The 6000-nt window shown below is 45.1% G+C and overlaps 1 non-coding gene across 1 annotated transcript; it reads left to right on the top strand.

Annotated features, from left to right (window-relative positions):
* The first annotated feature begins 5791 nt into the window (after positions 1-5791).
* On the top strand, positions 5792-5864 carry TRNAR-UCG. The gene has a single exon. It is a non-coding gene; the product is annotated as a tRNA-Arg (tRNA).
* The last annotated feature ends 136 nt before the right edge of the window (positions 5865-6000 follow it).

Below are 6000 nucleotides of genomic sequence, written 5' to 3'. Positions count from 1 at the left end.
CCATGCGCTGCAGCCAGGTCTCTTAAGCCCATCAGCTAATTAAGCTCACTTCCTGAAGGGCGAATTCCAAATGAGTGGGGGTCATGAAATAGATATAAGTGAGATGCTACTGAGATGGTCGGTAAGAGGAAAGGTCATACCTTCATTAGAAGTCTGATATGACTTATAATTTTGTAAATATATATTTCTTGAACACATACAGGGTGTAATTCATGTCTAAAACACAGCAATTACATTAAGTTTTTATCTTTTATTGGAAAAGACTGTTAAAGGAAGTGAGTGAGTGAAAATTGCTCAGTTGTCTCTGACTGTTTGAGACCCCATGACCTATACAGTCCATGGAATTCTCTAGGCCAGAATACTGGAGTGGGTAGCCTTTCCCTTCTCCAGGGGATCTTTCCAACCCGGGAATCAAACCCAGATCTCTCCCACATTGCGGGCGAATTCTTTACCAGCTGAGCCACACGGGAAGCCCAAGGAAAGTTAAAGGAAAGAACTGTGTTTATCTGACTTGGCTAAAGGAAATGTTCAACCCCAAACTGTTTCAGAAGCATTAGGTCAGTTCATGTGAAATATTATTAATGACTCAGTTTTATTGAGGGGAAACTAAGTTGCTATCCTGATAGTTATCTTTCTTGCATGGTGGAAAATTCAAGAGTAGAGTTATATTAAGAACAGAAAAAAATATACAGAAAAGAACTTCAAAAAGCCAGGAAGACACCTTAAAAACAATCTGAAACATTGCTGTTCAGAAATAATGTAGGAAGAAAAGGGTCATCAACAAAATAAGAGTCAGGGATTGATTTGGGCAAAATATCAACTACTTTATATTGGGACAATTTCACACTAGCTGTCAGGTGAAATGTGATGATGGCTTTTTATTCTTATGACAGCCCCATAGGAAATACCAACATATGACTGAATGTTAAAATTGATCAGGAAGACACCAGTGAAATGAGGTCAACTGAAGGGGGGAACTGAGTGGAAGCCTACAAAAGCCCAATAAAAGTGAAAGTCTCTCAGTCATGTCTGACTCTTTGCCACCCCGTGGACTGTAGCTTGCCAGGCTCCTCTGTCCATGGGATTCTCCAGGCAAGAATACTGGAGTGAGTTGCCTTTCCCGTCTCCAGGGGATCTTCTCGACCCAAGGATCGGACCCAGGTCTTCTGCGTTACAGGCAGATTCTTTACCATCTGAGCCACCAGGGAAGCAAATGTCATTCCAAATGACAAGAAGTCTCAGTGGGAAAAGGACCCCATGAGCCTTTCTGCAGAGAGCTGAAAAGGGGGAGCTTGCACAGGAAAGGAAAAGTTAAATATAGCCTGATAAATCAGAGGAGGAGACTGAAATCAGTAAATGTCAGCCAGGTGAAAGGGGGAAAGGGAAGGTGGAGAATGGTAGCTTGGCTCTGCAGGCATCACCTGGGGGTAATGTGATGAAAGCAAATGATGCTACAAACCTTTTAAGGAATTGATGCAAAGAGAAAATTTTAGATGCATGGGTATACTTAGGCCACAGGGGAGAAGGCTGTTAAGTGGTGTTTCTGCAACTCCACAGATACTGTCTATAGATTAATAGATGCACCCTCAGGCGTATTAATTTTCAAATGTATGCACATGGAAGCATGAGGATGTCAATAACTGTGAGGAGTCTGAGACTGTGCCGTATCTACAAATTATGAAGTTAGCCTGCAGGTTTCATGGCTGCTGCCGAGGACACAGAGACTCTTGGATCAGAGACGAAGGACATCTTATTACTTACATCTTGGGCCAGTTCCCTGAGCCCCAAGTCCTATGGGGGTGACAAGAGGAGGGCCAGGCTACACCTGCACATGCACTGAACTGTCCTGTAGGGAAGAGATCTTGAACTTAGGAAACCTGGATCATTGTAGTGGGCTGCAAACAAAGCTTCCTCTTGCTTCAAAGGGAGACATTATTTCTATCCTCCAAGAATGATCTCTATACCAATATTGTGTTTGTGAGATTCATCCACATTGCTGTGTGTAGTTTGGGATTATTTATTCTCATTGCTGTATGCTATTCCATTTGTAAACATTTCACAACTTATTTTTATGCATTCTACTGTTGATGGCCATTTGGATGATCTTCAGTCTGGGGTTATTATGAATAGTGTTGCTTTGAACATGCTAGTTCATGTCTTCTGATAAACAAATGAATTTCGGTTGGGTACATCGCTATGGGTAGAATTGGGTTGGTCATATGGTATGCATGTATTTAACTTTAATAGGTGTTGCCAAACATTCTACCAAAGTAGTTACAGCAGTTTACGCTCCTCAATAGCATATGAGGGTTCTGGTGGCTCCACATCCTTGCCAACACTTGATATTTTCCATCTTTTTTCTATTCGCTACCCTAGTGGCTATAAGTGACTGTCCGTGTGCGTTAAGCTCCGTGTGCTTTGAACATGACACAGTTTTATTTTTCTAGTCCACACTTTCAACTCTACTGTCAAACCCTACTTTCTCATCACTTAATGGTATCTTAAGAAAATCTCACAACTTTTAGGTCCTTTTCATTAACTAAAATTTAGTTTGATTCAGTGTGAAGTTTCAGTCTCTGATTCAGAGCTCTTTCCTTTCTCCAGTCCAGACAGACAGGTTTTGCAGCTTAAGAGGTGTGTGGAGTAGAGAGGTGTGTGGTCTCCTCTTTTTAACAAAGCAAATTCTCCTTCCTTTAATAGGTTCCGTTTCTGGTTTGGAGGCAAGGAAGATGGTGGAGTTTTTTTTTAATGTCTTGCTAATTAGCTTATATGAGCTCACAAGTAGTCTTCTTTTGATTGTGGCTCCTTCTCTGGCTATCACTGGTTCAGTTCAGTTCAGTTCAGTCGCTCAGTCATGTCCAACGCTTTGTGACCCCATGGACTGTAGCACACCAGGCTTCCCTGTCCGTCACCATCTCCCGGAGTTCACTCAAATTCATGTCCATTGAGTTGGTGATGTCATCCAACCATCTCGTCTTCTGTCATCCCCTTCTCCTCCTGCCATCAGTCTTTCCCAGCTTCAGGGTCTTTTCCAATGAGTCAGTTCTTTGCATCAGGTGGCCAAAGTATTGGAATTTCAGCTTCAGCATCAGTCCTTCCAATGAATATTCAGGACTGATTTCCTTTAGGATGGCCTGGTTTGATCTCCTTGCAGTCCAAGGGACTCTCAAGAGTCTTCTCCAACACCAATATTCGGGAATATATCCAGTGTCCCTAGTTCCAGGCACAGGGCTTTAAAATCCCTTGGAATTTCCCCTAGTGTAAGGACTGTCTTTGTTATGCTAATGAGATGACTCTGGTGGGTTCCTAGATTGCTTCAGGGTGGAGGCTGGTCCCCAGAAAGACCAGGAAGCCTGTGATTAGAGTTGGAACTCTCAGCTGGCTTAGGAGGGGAGAAGATCTGGAGAGGAGCTGGAGATTCAGTTAAATCTCATGGAGCGGGATTTAATCAATCCTGTCTATGCAATGAAGCCCCAACAGAAATTCTGGATGCCAGTGCTCAGCAGAGCTTCCTGCTTGGTGTACACACTGATGTAGGCTGATGTAGGCTGGTGTGTCCTGATCCTGTGAGGACAGGGCCAACAAATTCTTCATTCCCTCCCAGACCTCACGCTATGTGTACCCTTTATAATCAAACTAGAGTGGTAAGTATAGTTCTTTCCTGAGTTCCGTGAGTCATTCTAGTGAATTTTTGAACTGAGGGGGTTGTGGGAACCCCCAAATTGCCAGCCAGTCAGTCAAAATAATAGGTGGCCTGAGGACCCCATGTGCAGCTGGTGTCTGTGAAAGTGAAAGTCTCTCAGTCATGTCCCACACTTTGCGACCCCATGGACAATACAGTCCATGGAATTCTCCAGGCCAGAATACTGGAGTGGGTAGCCGTTCCCTTCTCCAGGGGATCTTCCCAACCCAGGGATCGAACCCAGGTCTCCTGCACTGCAGGTGGTTTCTTTACCAGCTTGAGCCACCAGGTGCCAGGCCCCTAAACCTGAGGTGTCTGATACTGTATCTGGCAGGTACTGTCATCACTGGATTGTAACACACCCCTGCTGAAGTGGGAACGAAACACCTGAGTAATCCCCAGGCTCCCTCTCCATGGCTGTTGCCCAGGACTGGTTCAATGGTGGAGCTGCACGTGGAGTTCAGCAGAAGCCCATGAGGCCTCTTATAACTCAAAACCTCTAGCTCCAGCTTGACCATTTCCAGCTCCTCCTGCTCTCAACACAGTGGCCGGTCCATCAGCCTGTTGCCATTGGAACACCCTGGGCAGCAAGCAGCCATTTTAGGGGAAAAGCTGGCAATGCAGGTCCAGTCCAGGTCCCTCCCTCCATGCCCATGAGATCCTCGGGAACTATGCTTGTGGGAGTGCAGAGAGCTCCACCAACGCCCTTCCTCCCGCTTTGCCATCCCTCTCACAATGGCACAGGGGCAGGGCCTTCAGCCCGCTGCCTAAGCCCAGCTCCAGTCTGGAACACGATATGTCAGTCACCCCTTCTCATAGGCACTCCACAATCTTTATGTTGTTGTTGTTCAGTCACTAAGTTGTGTTCGACTCTTTGTGACCCCATGGACTGCAGCACGCCAGGCTTCCCTGTCCTTCATTGTCTCCTGGAGTTTGCTCAAACTCATGTCCATTGAGTCAGTGAGGCCATCTCACCCTCTGTCACCCCCTTCTCCTCTTGCCCCTTACCCTCAATCTTTTCCAGCATCAGGGTCTTTGCCAATGAGTTGACTCTTTGCATTGGCAATCTTTATAAATAATTCCTTTGGGAGTTTCCCTACTCCCCATTTGGATTAAGGAAAGGAAATATACCCTTCCTTAAATACCCTCACTGTCATTCCCCTCTGCCCCTAAATTTAGATTTCCAACAACTCTCTTCCCAATCTCTTTCTATGGGCTATAGAGGGACTGGTGCTATGGAATGAAAATGGAAAAAGAATCACATGATTAGGTGTGAGAGGCCTTAGTAGGGAGGATAAATATCTATAATAAGAGATGGGATTTGGAAACTGCAGATAAGAGAGAGAACTGGTCCTGCTGGGGACTAGATGTAATTCTCTGTTGCCAGTTTATCTCGTTTTCTTTCTCTGCTTCCTCCATTGTAGCAGCACTAATTACAGGCGGGGGAAGGTGAACCCTGCATGACTAAATTGGATTATTTTTATTGTTTCCACAGGAACCACACCATGTGGGGAATGTTTGTTCAGGAACTATGCTGTGTTTGTATTCATTTCATTCAATTGTCCACAAGAGTGATTGAGTTTTATGTCCTATAACTTTAATACCATGAAATATGCTTAAAGTACATTGATTTTAAACAGGATATGAATTTTAAAACTCCTGAGCTTCCCACTTCCTCATGTTCTGTCATTATTTTATTTAGTTGATCTCCCCTCTTGATCTCCATTGAGCTTTTAAAAAGTATAAAAGCCTGAAGGCCGTTTACAAACCCCTGGTCTCAGCCTTTCCCCCTGGTGACCACTCCCCTGCTGAGGAGTTTAATGCAGTGGTGCTTCTGTGCAGATCCTAGGAGGGAACAGGACAAGAACACCGGAGTGGGTAGCCATTCCCTTCTCCGGGGGACCTTCTCAACCCAAGGATGGAACCTGGATCTCCTGCATTGCACGCAGATTCTCTACTGTCTGAGCCACCAAGGAAGTCCCGAACAGGCAGCAGGCAGTGGAAAATCCTGGTTGGACTTGGGATGTATGACTCTGTCCTCTGCAGCTGAAGTCAACAGTGCCACCATCTCCGAGAAGGCTGGCTGCACCTAGCTGCCAAGTATGTTATGACCACGTGGCCTAATGGATAAGGCGTCTGACTTCGGATCAGAAGATTGAGGGTTCGAGTCCCTTCGTGGTTGGTTCCATTTTGTTTAAAAAAAAAAAAGGAAAGTCATGCCTTAACCTGAGTTCACATTCAGGCACCACCACTTTGGGAAGTTGCTTCCCCCTTTCTGCCCCTCCATTGTGTGACTTGTACGATGGCAATAAAAATAC

The sequence above is a fragment of the Cervus canadensis genome, chromosome 16 (genome assembly GCF_019320065.1).
Source record: "Cervus canadensis isolate Bull #8, Minnesota chromosome 16, ASM1932006v1, whole genome shotgun sequence".
Classification (NCBI taxonomy): Eukaryota; Metazoa; Chordata; class Mammalia; order Artiodactyla; family Cervidae; genus Cervus; species Cervus canadensis.
This window is presented reverse-complemented; position numbering and strand designations above follow the sequence as displayed.